At 38.6% G+C, this 13264-nt stretch overlaps 1 protein-coding gene across 2 annotated transcripts in view; it reads left to right on the forward strand.

Moving 5' to 3' along the window:
* LOC105472685 (potassium voltage-gated channel subfamily E regulatory subunit 2) overlaps positions 1-13264 on the forward strand; it is a 187910-nt gene that overhangs the window by 24937 nt on the left and 149709 nt on the right. For both annotated transcript variants that reach the window (XM_011726167.3, XM_071095659.1), the window contains exon 2: positions 10812-10846. The gene's annotated coding sequence lies outside the window, so the exon portion shown is untranslated. The remainder of the gene's footprint in view (positions 1-10811; positions 10847-13264) is intronic.

Genomic DNA, 13264 nt, shown 5'->3' on the forward strand with positions numbered 1-13264 from the left:
TAACAGCATGATAGTGAGAAAATGCTTGTCTCATTCCTGACTTAAGGGTAAAAGCTTTTAGTATTTCTTGATTAAGCATACTTTTTGTTTTTGAGGTTGAGACACACACACACACACACACACGTGCACACACACACACAATATTTAGGGGTTCCTATGTTATTGACTATGAAAAATCGAGAATGGATTTTTAAACTTTGTTGAGTTCTGTTTGCACATGTACAGAGGTGATTACATGATTTTCTCCTTAGAATTATTATCATTTGAATTGGATTTTTTTAACACTGAACCATCTTTCTATTCCTGGAATAAGGCCCATTTGGTCAAGGTGAACATTATTGTTTCACTTGCTGATGAATTCTGTTGGCTGATATATTTGCTAACATTTTATTTATAAAAGTGCACAAATCTTTTACACAAAGTATAGAGATATGAAGTATACAAATATATGAATTTATACATATACATGCATGCGTTTATATATGCAATATATACATAAGAATTTGAATATAAAAAGTAAAATAAAAAGCTAATAGACGAGAAAAATCGAATAGAAAAATACATGATCCATCCTGAAAAAGGCAGAAAACAAGAAACAAAGGAGTAGAAAAGATGAGATAAATAGAAAATAAATACCAACATAGCAGGACTTAATGCATTTATATCAGTAACTAAATATAAATACAGAACAATCCAATTAAAAGAAAAGGTTGTTGGATTAAATGAAAAGAATTGAGACCCATATGTATACTGTTTACAGTGAATACATACTAAATATAAGGACAAAGTTAGGATGAAAATGAAAGGATGAAAAAAGTTGTACCATGCAATATTGACCCAAACAAATTTGGTATGGCTACGTTAATATCAGAAAACTATACATTAGGGGAAGAAGTATTACTAGAGAGAAAAAGAGACGCTTTGTTATAATAAAATGATCAATTTGACAAGAATACCTAAGAACTGAAACTTACATGCATCTAATAACATCATTCAAAATATAAATCAACAAAATGAAAGGAAGAAAGAACAAAGCATCCATCATGGTTGAGGATTAATCATGTATTTTTCTATTCTATGTTCTGATTTATTAGCTTTTTAATTATACTTCGTATGATTGCCCTAAAGATTTCATTATGTATCCTTCACTTATTACTTTCTACCTTAAGTTGTTACTTTTACTTCTTAATAATAATGCAATAACCTTATGACAGGTTAAGTCCATTACTCCCTCCCACACTTGGTGACCCCACCCAAATCTCATGTTGAATTGTAATTCCTAGTGTTGAAGGTGAGATCTGGTGGGAGGTGATTGGATCATGGGGGCAGAGTTCTCATGAATGGTTTAGCACCATCCCCCCTTGGTACTGTATAGTGAGTGAGTTCTCACTGGATTTGGTTGTGTAAAAGTGTGTGACACCTTCACCCTCTCTCTCTCTTCCTCCTGCTCTGGTCATGTAAGACGTGTCTGCTTCCCCTTCACTTTCTGCCATGATTGTAAGTTTCCTGAGGTCTCCTCAGAAGCTGATGCTGTCACTCTTCCCATACAGCCTGCAGAACCATGAGCCAATTAATCCTCTTTTCTTTATAAATTATCCAGTCTCTGGTATTTCTTTAAAGCAGTTCGAGAACAGACTGATGCACTTGGGGTATTGTTGTTGTATAATTTTATCTTGACATGTATCATAAAGCTCATAAGACATTATTGTCTTTTTTGCTTCAAACAGAAAATATTTTTTAATCTTTTCCTACATGTTTATTATTTTCAGTGCTGTGTGTTTATTCCTCAAGTTCTGTGCTTCTGTCTGGAAACATTTTTCTTCAGCTTGAAAAAAATTGTTCTATAGTATTTCATGTAGTGCTTCTCCACTGAGGATGAGTTTTCTCAGCTTTTACCCCGCTGCATTTATTTTTATTTTGCCTTCAGATCTAAAGAACCTTTAGCTGGATATAGCATCCTAACTTGATATTTTATTTTAACACTTTAAAGATATAATTCCATTGTCTTCTGGCTTTCATGCTTTCTGTTGAAAAAGTCAACCATCAGTCTTAACTATTGATCTCTTCAAGTGAATACACTTTTTTTTTTTGAGACAAGGTCTTGCTCTGTCACCCAGGCTGGAGTGCAGTGGTGCAATCATGGCTCACTACAGCCTCAACCTCCTGGGCTCAAGCAGTCTTCTCCCCTCAGCCTCCTGAGTAGTAGCTGGGACCACAGGCTCATTAAAAAAAGTTTTGTTGTTGTTGTTGTTGTTGTTTGTATAGGTTGGGTCTTGCTATGTTGCTGTATTAGTCTGTTCACATGCTGCTATAAAGACATACCAGAGACTGGGTAATTTATGAAGGAAAGAGGTGTAATTGACTCATACTTCCACATGGCTGGGGAGGTCTCACAATCATGGCAGAAGCTGAATGAGGAGCAAAAGGACGTCTTACATGGCAGCAGGCAAGAGGGGTTGTGCAGGAGACCTCCCATTTATAAAATCATCAGATCTCATGAGACTTATTCACTACCACAAGAATAGTATGGGGGTAAATAAAATACTGCCCCCATGATTCAAGTATCTCCACCTGGTCCTGCCCTTGACATGTGGGGATTATTACAATTCAAGGTGATATTTGGGTGGGGACACAGCCAAACCATATCAGTTGCCCAGACTGGTCTTGAATTCTGGGCTTAGGCAATCCTTCCACCTTGGCCTCCCAAAGGCTGGGATTACAGATGTGTGCCATTGTGCCTGGACTACTTTTTCTAGCTGCCTTTAAGGTTTTCTTCTTCATCTTTGGTCTTCAGCTGTTTAACTCAGATATGTCTTGGTGTGATTTTCTCTTTATTTATCTTCCCTGTGGATCACTGAGACTCTGGATCAATGGGTTGACATCTTTCATCAGTGTTAGAAACTTCTTGGCTATTATCTCTTCAAATATTGTCCTGCCCTTACCTCTCTATCCTCTCTTTCTTGACTCCAATTATGCATTTATTAGCTCTTTTGACTGTGTCCCAAATTTCACTTATGTTTTATTTTGTTATTTCCATTCATTTTTCTATCTGTGCTTTATATTGTTTTTCAGTTTACTAATCCTGTCTTTTGCTTTATTTTTCTTTCAAAACCAACAAGTTATTAATTTCAGCCATTGTATTTTTAGCTGTGGAATGTCTACTTGATTATATTGTAACATTCATGGATTCTAATTGTTTTCTTTAACACATTCTTCATGTATATATATTTTTGAGATGGAGTTTCACTCTTGTCACCCAGTCGGAGTGCAATGGTGTGATCTTGACTCACTGCAACCTCTGCCTCCCAGGTTCAAGCAATTCTCCTGCCTCAGCCTCCTGAGTAGCTGGGACTGCAAGCACCTGCCACCACGCCCTGCTACTTTTTGTATTTTTAGTAGAGACAGGGTTTCACCCCGTTGGCCAGACTGGTCTCAATCTCCTGACCTCAGGTGATCTGCCCACCTTGGCCTCCCACAGTGTTGGAATTACAGGCATGAACCACCGTGCCTGGTTCATTTTTCATATTTTTTCAGAATCATAAAGTCTGCAGATGATATCTCTACCAGTGAGGGTTGCTTTTTCCTTCTTTTAGGCGGATAAGATGAAAAGAGGATTGTTTCAATCCAATCAGGGACTAAGTGGGCTTAAGGCTGGATTCTACTTTAGTAGATGATTTTTACCCCTGATTTGCCTGGAAAGTTCTGTCTTTTGGAGGTTTTGAGCTAAACAATCATCCCAAGAAGGTTAAAATTTGGCAAATGTTTTGAGGGGAAGACTGGCCATGTATTTTGCAGGTTTCTCCCTCTGATGAGATTTCATTTCCTAAACACCTACAAGACTGAAGAATATTTCACTCTGCCTTTCTGACCCCGTTCCCCTCTGGACACCTCAGAACTTAGCAAATGTCTCATGGGAAAAAATTGCTTTGTGTTTTGGGCTCTTGTAATTTCTAATCCATTGCATTGCATTAACTGAAAGCTTTGCTGGCTTCTCTTCCCATGTAGAGTTCCTCTGTTTGAGACAAGCTGATTATTAGTTCACATCCAACTGGTGATGTTCAGCTCATCTAGGATGAGCTCTTCCTCTTCTGGAATTTTTCTTTACCTAGTCCTTGTTGTTTCCGTGATTCTCTACACTCTTTAGAATATGATTATTTCTCATTTACCTGGCTGTTATTACAGATTGTTGATCTTTCTGACTTACGGTATTCCACAAGTATGTAGAGTACAAGAAGGTCAAGTATCCTGTTTATCAGTCTTTTATATTTAGTATTTGTTGTTGTTGGTTTGTTTGTTTGTTGCTTCAGTATCTATAAGTGAAGTTAATTTATGAGTTTTTGTGTGCAGTCCTTGTTAGGCTTTCTATTGTGGTTATTTCAGAAAGACCATTTGAACATTTTTCTCATAAAAGTGCTCTGGCACAGTTTAAATACCATTGGACCTACTGCTCTTTAATGAGAAATGAACATGGTTTGGAGCTTTTATTGGCAGAGGGTGGCAGGGAGAAGCTTTTGGGCAAATTTCTTTGTTTCTCTATGGTATTAGTTTGTTAGATCTTCTTGTTCTTCTAGTGTGTTTTAACAAGTTATATTTTCTTGTACAACATTGTACAGTATAAGTTGTACAGTACATATTTATATTATACAATATAAATATAAAGCTATATATAGGCAGAGGTAACTTAAGTTGCCTATATAAACAGGGGCAACTTATAATAAAGCTGTTGTAAATGGAAAATATCATAAGTCAAAATGAGTTTAATATACCTGACCTACTGAATGTTATAACAGCCCAGCCTACCTTAAATGTGCTCAGAACACTAACATTAGCCTACAGCCGTGTAAAATCATCTAATACAAAGCCTATTTTATAATAAGGTGTTAAATATTTTATGTAATTTATTGAATACTGTACTGAAAGTGAAAAACAGAACGGTCGTATGGGTATACTCAAAGCATTTTATCTACCGAATGTGTATTGCTTTCACACCATTGTAAGTTAAGGACCAGCTGTATAATTTTACATTTTTCTGGTAGCCATATTTTAAAAGTTCTTAAAAAGCAAGTGAAATTATTTTAAATAATATTTTATTTAACCAAATATATCTAACATATTATAATTTCAACATGTAATCAATTGAAATTTTTAATGAAAAACTTTTCTGTTTTATTAAATCTTCAAAATTTAGTGTGCATTCTGTGCTTATAACACATCTCAGTTTAGACTAATTACATTTTAGGTGTTCAGTTTTCACATTTGGCTAGTGGCTACTGTATTGAACAGCTCAATTCTAGAACATTGTCCTTTTTATCCATATATTTGAAAATTTATTTTTATTATATTGAAAAAAGTAATTCTGTATAATTTATTTAATTTCCATAATTTCTCTGGTTGTTTGAATTTATTTAATCTCATTTTTTATATTTACTTTCTTCCTTTTTCTTGATTTTGTTACCCAGAAGTTTATATATTGCATTGTTACTTTGTTTTTCAATGAAACAGCTGTTGTATTATTTATCAGTTAGTTCTATAGTCTTCGTTTTATAATTTTTTTTTTTTTTAGTTTAATTCTGTTGCCTAGGCTGGAGTCTAGTGACATGATCTCACTGCAACCTCTGCCTCCCCAGTTCAAGCAATTCCTGTGCCTCAGCCTCCAAGTAGCTGGGACTACAGGTACATGCCACCATACCCGACTAATTTTTTTGTATTTTTTTGAGTAAAAATGGGGTTTTGCTATGTTAGCCTGGCTGCTCACAAACTCCTGGCCTCAAGTGATCCACCTGCCTTGGCCTCCCGAAGTACTGGGATTACAGGCGTGAGCCACCATGCCCGTTCTGTTTTATAATCATCCTATTCTAACTTTGTCACAGTTAACTTATTCATTCAGCCATCCTATCCTTCAGTTAATGTGGTTGCTTTTTTATGACTTATTTATTATGTTGTTTCATTCACTTTTTAAATTTTTTAATGCTTATTAATACAGTTATATAAGGCTCTGCGTTTTCACCAAGTACTGCTTTAGCTGTATTGCTATAGGTACTGATGGCAGTGTCTTCCTTATTACCACCTTCTGTTATTTTGTATTAATGTTTGCAATTTTTTCTTTGACTCAACAGTTGTTTAAAAGAGTATTTAAAATTATCCACATAGTAATGGCTTTTTGTTTTTTTAATTTTTGATGTTATTTCTACATTGTCATTAAAAAGTTTTTTGTTCTATTTTTGTTTTTCGAAAATTTTGAGGTTTTGTGGTCACTTGACAAGATGGTCTCTGTTTTTTTTTTTTCTCATTTATTATGTAACTTAGTTCTCTTTCAACCTTGGTAATATTTTCACACGTGCCTTGTTCAGCTTTAGTGTCTATCTCTCTTTACCTATGGTATTCTGTAGTTTCCTATGATGTATTTCGGCATGTAGTTATTTGAACTACCCTTCTTAGGTTTTGTTATATTTTTTTAAACTGAGGGTTCATATCTTACTTCAATATTCAAGAGTTTCTCAGTCATTAACTCTTTGAATATTGCCCAATTCCTTCTTTTCTTATTGGACCTTCTCTTAGACATACGTTGTTTCTTCTCATTTAAATGTTCATGTTTCCTCTCTCTCATATTTTCCATGTCTTTGTTTTTTGAGGCATGTTGGGTAATTTTGTCTAACCTTCCAGTTTCCTTTTTTGTTATTGTTGGAGAGAGTCTTGCTTAGTTGCCCAAGCTGGAGTGCAGTGGCCTAATCTCAGTTCACTGCAACCTCCACTTCCCAGGTTCAAGTGATTCTTGTGTCTCAGCCTCCCTAATAGCTGGAATTACAGGCACGCACCACCACGACTGGCTAATTTTTGTATTTTTAGTAGAGATGGGGTTTCACCATATTGGCTAGGCTGGTCTCAAACTCTTGACTTCAAGCAATCCTTTTGCTTCAGCCTCCCAAAGTGCTGAGATTACAGGCATGAGCCACTGCACCCAGCCATCTTCCAGTTTCCTGATACTGTCCTTATTTATGGCAGATATCCTATTCAGTACATCAGTTGCACTTTCCTATAGAAAATATATATGTTTTCTGTCTCAGACTTCTGTTTGGTCCTTTGACAATATGCCTGTTTTATTTTCATTCTGTTCATGTTTCTCCCTTTATCTGTTTAAACATATTAAAAATCTTCCTTTATTTATTTAAACATATTAAATTTCTTCCTTTATCTAAACATATTAAAACATGTTAAATTTAAACATACTGTCCTGTTATCTTTGGTTCTTGACATGCAATTATTCCTATTTATTGGATCTGTGGATTTTCCCTCATGGTGATTCATTTCCTCAAGCAGTTTGTTAGTTCTGCTTATCTTTAGTGTGGCTCATATTTTTATGGTAAGCCCCTGTTCCCTGGGTTTGGGGATCCCCTCTACAGAATAGGTTTGCATTTTTCTCTAACATGGTCCTTGTGGATTTCTTGAGTTCTGAACTACTTTTTACATTGATTTGTGGCCTGAGGCTATCGTGCTAGGCAGGTAGTAGTAAGTCACTATCCCAACAGTGCTGGCCTGGATTCCAATTTCTAGTATCTCTTTTTCTTCCCCAAGTTCCAAGTGCATGGCAAGCTTCCTTTTGACTTATCATCCTGGTGAGAATTTTTCTTATCCGTGTTTCTTATTTTAAGTTAGAAGCAGCAGTTTATGAAACCTAAAATCCTATGAATTTTAGCTCTTTGGCACAGCTCTTCCTGTGCGCACACTAGATTCTGCCCAGGCTCATTTCTCATGTGGGCATTAAATCTGCACCTCCCAGCCTATGTCAAGTCCTGCTTTTCCATACGTCCCTCATCTTGAGCTCCTATCATCACTTTCACTTTTCACGCCTTGGAGGCTATGAATATATTTTTTTCTTGTTAAGTTTTATCCAGAATTTTAATGTGTGAAATAGGATTGAGGGATTTACCAACATAATGTCCAGACATCCATAAGTAAGATTTGAAGATAAAATTATTTTTTTACAATAAATTAAATATGACTCTATTATTGAGTAAAAATTTGAAATTTGCCTTAATTCTTAAGATAGTCTGAACACTAAAGAAATTTTGTTTGCGACAGAGGTTTGGGCCAGTTGCCTTCATCCCTTGAGGCTACATGTTTGTTCTATTTTGTCATAGGGGGTACTTCTGTGGAAAAGTTTGAGAGGCCTTGCCCCGAGGTGACCTTGACTGCTAGGATGGAAGTCATTCCGTGGGCAAGTCCCCTGACACGTAAATTATCCACTTGCTGGCTCAGTGGGCTGTAGCTAGTGTTTTGCCTAGGCCTGGGCTAAAACGTCAGGCAGCAGATTTTTAAAAATTATTGTTACTCATGCCAAAAAGCTAAAACACTACAAAAGGCTGTAAAGTGGAAAGAAAAAGAGCCCTAACCAGCCTCCCTAGCGTCCCCCTCCTAGTCCCATAAGTCCTCACTGCTAACAGCTTCTCACAAACCTTTCCAGAAATGTTATATTTGTAGATACAGATTTCTTCTTTTTTTAAAAAAAACCAAATGAAATCATAGTATACATGTTCTGCAGATTTAAAAAAAATTCATCAATGCATTTTGGATATTTTTCCATACCAGCACATGTAGCTTTCCCTCGTGTTCTCAGCAGCTGTAGTGGATTTCCTGTACATTCATAGATGTAGGGTTTCTTTCCCATATGTGTGCTATTTATGAAAACAATTTCGGGAGCATACTTGTGCAGACATCTTTTCGTTAAGTGTGTGAGCAGATTTGTAGGTTAAATGCTGGACCAAAGGTATGCACCTTTCAGCTTTTGATGGACAAGTTTGGAGTGCTTTCCAAAAAAGCTGCAGCAATTTGTATTCTCAGAAACGGTAGAAGACCCGCCCAGTGAGCAGGACTAAGGAGCCTCCAGATTTGTCCTTTCTGCCTGCCTGGCATTCCCAAAGCATGCAGGGATATTGCTGTCTGACACCCTTCCTCCCAAAGCTGCACTGGCTGTCAAGAACGAAAATCTGATTATCGATATCAAGATCAGATGCTGCTTGATTTTGAGGAATATGGTTGCTTGAGTGGTGTTGGTATTCCAAATGGAGACCAGGCATGGGCCAGAGGCTGGCTGGGGGGCATAGGGGACAGTGGATGAAAAAACAATCTATTCATGGATTCACCGAACTCTTTATTTCTTAACCCATATTGTTGTTTTTTGATAAGTAAGACATTTTCAGTGTTCAAAAGGGGGGAAATATGAAAACACACAAAGTAGTTAATAAAGCTACTGATATGTGAGTAATTAAATAATGCTAATTAAATAAAACTACTTTGTATGTGGGATAACTGACACCCCAGTTAATACAAATAATTCCAGTGCTGAGACAAACACTATGTTCAGTCATTTCCCTGAGCCACTTCCCAGCTCTCCTAATTCCCCAGCTACCCAGCGCCTCTCTAGGACCTCCCAGACCTCCTTATGGTTCAGAAACTAATAGGTCAACACCCAGTACAGCAAAACGTGGCCTTTTGTTTTTTTATTCTGGGTGCATATGCGTATGTGTACACCCTACACATAGGAATGACAGAGTCTTTAACAGCTGGTTCAGCATGGACACCGACCAAGCAGGTGGACAGGAGTCTGGGAGGCTGGCTTTTGCTGTACTAGGTATTGCCCCATTAGGTTCTAGACCATGGGAAGGTCTGGGAAGTCCTGGGTGGTGGGGGAGTTAGGAGGGCTGGGGAGTGGCTTGGGAAGTGACTATCATTTATTATGAAATGTTTTTAATATTTTATTTTTTTGAGACGGAGTTTCACTCTTGTTGCCCAGGCTGGAGTGCAATGGTGCGATCTCAGCTCACCACAACCTCTGCCTCCTGGATTCAAGCAATTTTCCTGCCTCAGCCTCCCAAGTCACCGGGTTCACAGGCATGCACCACCACTCCTGGCTAATTTTATATTTTTAGTAGAGATGGGGTTTCTCCATGTTGGTCAGGCTGGTCTCAAACTCCCGACCTCAGGTGATCTGCCCACCTTGGCCTTCCCAAAGTGCTGGGATTACAGGCATGAGCCACTGCACCTAGCCCTGTTTTTAATATTTTAGCACCCTCTGTGTCCATACTGGTGCATACAGGCAGCTCTAAGTGTGCATTCCAGTTTGTGGATTTTTAAATATAATTAAAAGCATATATTGCACCAACTATTTGCTGCTTACAAGAGATATGCTTTAATGATAAGCATGCAGAAAGTTTGGAAGTAAAGATAGGAAGATGCACCATACAAATAGTTACCAAAATGTATACTGATCTTAATGATTTGTAACTCTCTTTTAACTTAACATTGTCCCTATGGTAAAACATTCTTCTGTGTTGTTGCGTATTATGTTATGGAATGCATGTATCATCATTCATTTAGCTAATTAAAATATTATTAGATGTTTTAGTAATTTCTAGCATTTTATTTGTTTCTTTATTTTGAGATGGAGTCTCACTCTGTCACCCAGGCTGGAGTACAGTGGTGCGATCTTGGCTTACTGCAACCTCTGCCTCCTGGGTTCAAGTGATTCTCCTGCCTCAGCCTCCTGAGTGGCTGGGATTACAAACGCCTACCACCATGACCGGTTAGTTTTTGTATTTTTAGTAGAGACAGGGTTTCACTATATTGGCCAGGCTGGTCTCAAACTCCTGACCTCAGGGAATCCACCTGCCTCGGCCTCCCAAAGTGCTGGGATTACAGGCACGAGTCACCGCACCTGCCCTAATTTCTAACTTTTTAATATAAAAAATAACACTAGGTTGAATAATTTTGAGTGTATGGTACCACCTCAGGTAATTCTCCATTTCTTTCCTCAGGATACATTTTTGGCTCTGGAACCACGATTTTAAAGGTGATGTACATTTTTAAGTCTTTTTGCTCTATTTTGCTAAATTGACCTCTAGAAAGGTTGCATGGATTTCTAGTGCCATTAGCAGCGCATAACAGTCCCAGTGCCACCTCCCATCTCTGTGTGGCATTCATCACTATTTTATGATGAAGCAAATAAGTGAACAAAGCAGAAAAAGTAAAAAGAAAAAATGCATCTATTTTTTAAGCTTTCCTTTTTTTGTTACTCACGAGTGGTAGCATTTTAATGTTTTTTATGTGCTCTGAGTTGTATACACTTTATATGTGTGTTCATATTTTAGAGATTGGTCTGTAAGAGTTCATGATAAAATAAGGATATCAAACCTCTGTCATAAATGTTGCAAATATTCTCCTCAGTTTTTTGGCCATTTCTTGATAGTTCTTTTTGAAAAAGGTATATGACATACAGTCAAGTTTTATCTTTTTACTTCTCACCTGTGAGTCAGCTACAAGTTCGGAGTTGCCTTTTACTAGGGGGAGGATGCCCTCAAGTCCTAAGAGGCTTAGAAATACTGGGGGAGTCTCTTTGTCCAACCCATTAGAAAAGTCTGTTAATGGACAGCAGAGATTTTGTAGAATCCGAATGAGATAGGGACTCTGGGTACAGCTTCCTTTACTGCTGCCTGGATTGTTTCTAAAGCTTCTTGCTATTGGATCCCCCTCAAATGTGGCCACTTGCCTAGTGATTTAGGATAGAGGCTGAATTGAAGCAGTGTGAAGCATACTGTTTTCCAGTTTCAAGGAAGCCACTGTGATATGGAGCCTCCTTTTTGTTGTTGGTGACTTCAGGGCAAGCAGACTGTCTTTTCATAGCCTATAGCATGTCTCTTTAGATCTAAATGTCACTTTGGATATTGGGAGCTTGGATTTTGTCCTCCCTCAAAGCCCATCCATCTGTAGTCAGTAGTACTTGAGTGGCTCAGAATGCAAAGCCACTTGTTTTCTTGGGGGAGATCATTAATGAAATGCTTAGAATTCACACCGTGGTCTTGATACCAGATAGAGAATGTAGCCCACACCAAAAGCAGAGATGGAAACAACTGGATCATTGATGACATTCTTAAACCACTTATTCAACTGTCTCCAAAACTCCCCTACAGAGCATTTGTATTATATAAGAGAATGCATTCTATTATTGATGATGCTGGTTCAAGCAGGGGTTCCTGTTATTTGTAGCCAAAGCCTCCCAGTAGGTGGAGTAGCAATATTGCCAAAGCCCCATGAGGCCCCATGGCTTCTTTGTACGCCCCAGAGCAGAATCTAAAATGCACAGATCCATTGCTCTTTTGCAGATCTTCGAGCTGAAGTGTCCTTGTGGCCCTCCTGTCGTGAGCCAGTCCTTTCTCCTCAGCTGAAGTTTCCCCTTCCTTTCAGCTCTCACTCTTCTGAGAAAAACCAGAAGAACCTCCCGCCCTGCGCTCATCCCCCCTTCAGCCTCTTGTTTGTGGGGAAGCACGACTCGCTGCTGTGGAGTAAAGGGAAGGCTCACCCGTGTGGGGGAGTGAAGAGGCAGTTGACTCACTACTTGGGAGGCAAAGAGTATTTCCAGCCAGAGAAGATTCGGAGAAGACTGGTCACGTGGAGTGTGCTTGGCTTACAGTGTCTCCCTGTCTGGGAACTTTAAGTGGCCTGGGATACTGCTTTTGGGGGCTACTGAGAAGCTCAGAAATAATGGGCTTTGGAATCATTTAATAGCTACTTCACCTTGATGGTGGTATCTCTTTCCTTCTCTCTGCTCTGTCATGCTTGGTACTGGCCCCATCCTTGTAGCTGGCTTCAAGATGACAGCATCAGCTCGAAAAATAACATCCTGAGGAGTGAAGGACACTCTTCCTGTGGCTTCTTCTCAGAAGAGAAGACATTGCCAGCCCTCACTGTACCCCCACTGCAGGTTCTATTCACATGGTAATGGCCATCACTGTGCCTTAGGCTTATCTTGAGAAAATCACTGGCTACTGGGAATAGAGGAATGGAGGGCACTTTCAGGCTGTTCCCTGAGGCCCTGCCCTGGGCACACAGCTGCATGAGAGTGGAGCAGATATCTGAACAAAATGGGGGTTCTTTGAGGAAGGAGGATGGTGATAATGGATACCATGACAATCAAAGGCACCATCTATAAATACCATTTGTGGAGTTTCACCATGTTCCAGGACTATAATATTTCTAACACCCCCTCAACCTCAGCAGTGAAGTCATATTGTTATCTGGTTTTACAGAGGAATAGACTGTGCTCAAAGGTCAAGATCTTTTGATATTATTAAACGAAACTTTTTCTAAAATACTGTGGTAATAGAGTTTGCCAGTGGGCAGCCCAGGAATAGAACTTCCTGGGTGGTGCAGGGACTTCAGCCAAGTGCAGTGTGAGACTTGTCCCCTGCACCTTTCATTGAGCTCCTCAGGT

The sequence above is a fragment of the Macaca nemestrina genome, chromosome 4 (genome assembly GCF_043159975.1).
Source record: "Macaca nemestrina isolate mMacNem1 chromosome 4, mMacNem.hap1, whole genome shotgun sequence".
Classification (NCBI taxonomy): domain Eukaryota; kingdom Metazoa; phylum Chordata; class Mammalia; order Primates; family Cercopithecidae; genus Macaca; species Macaca nemestrina.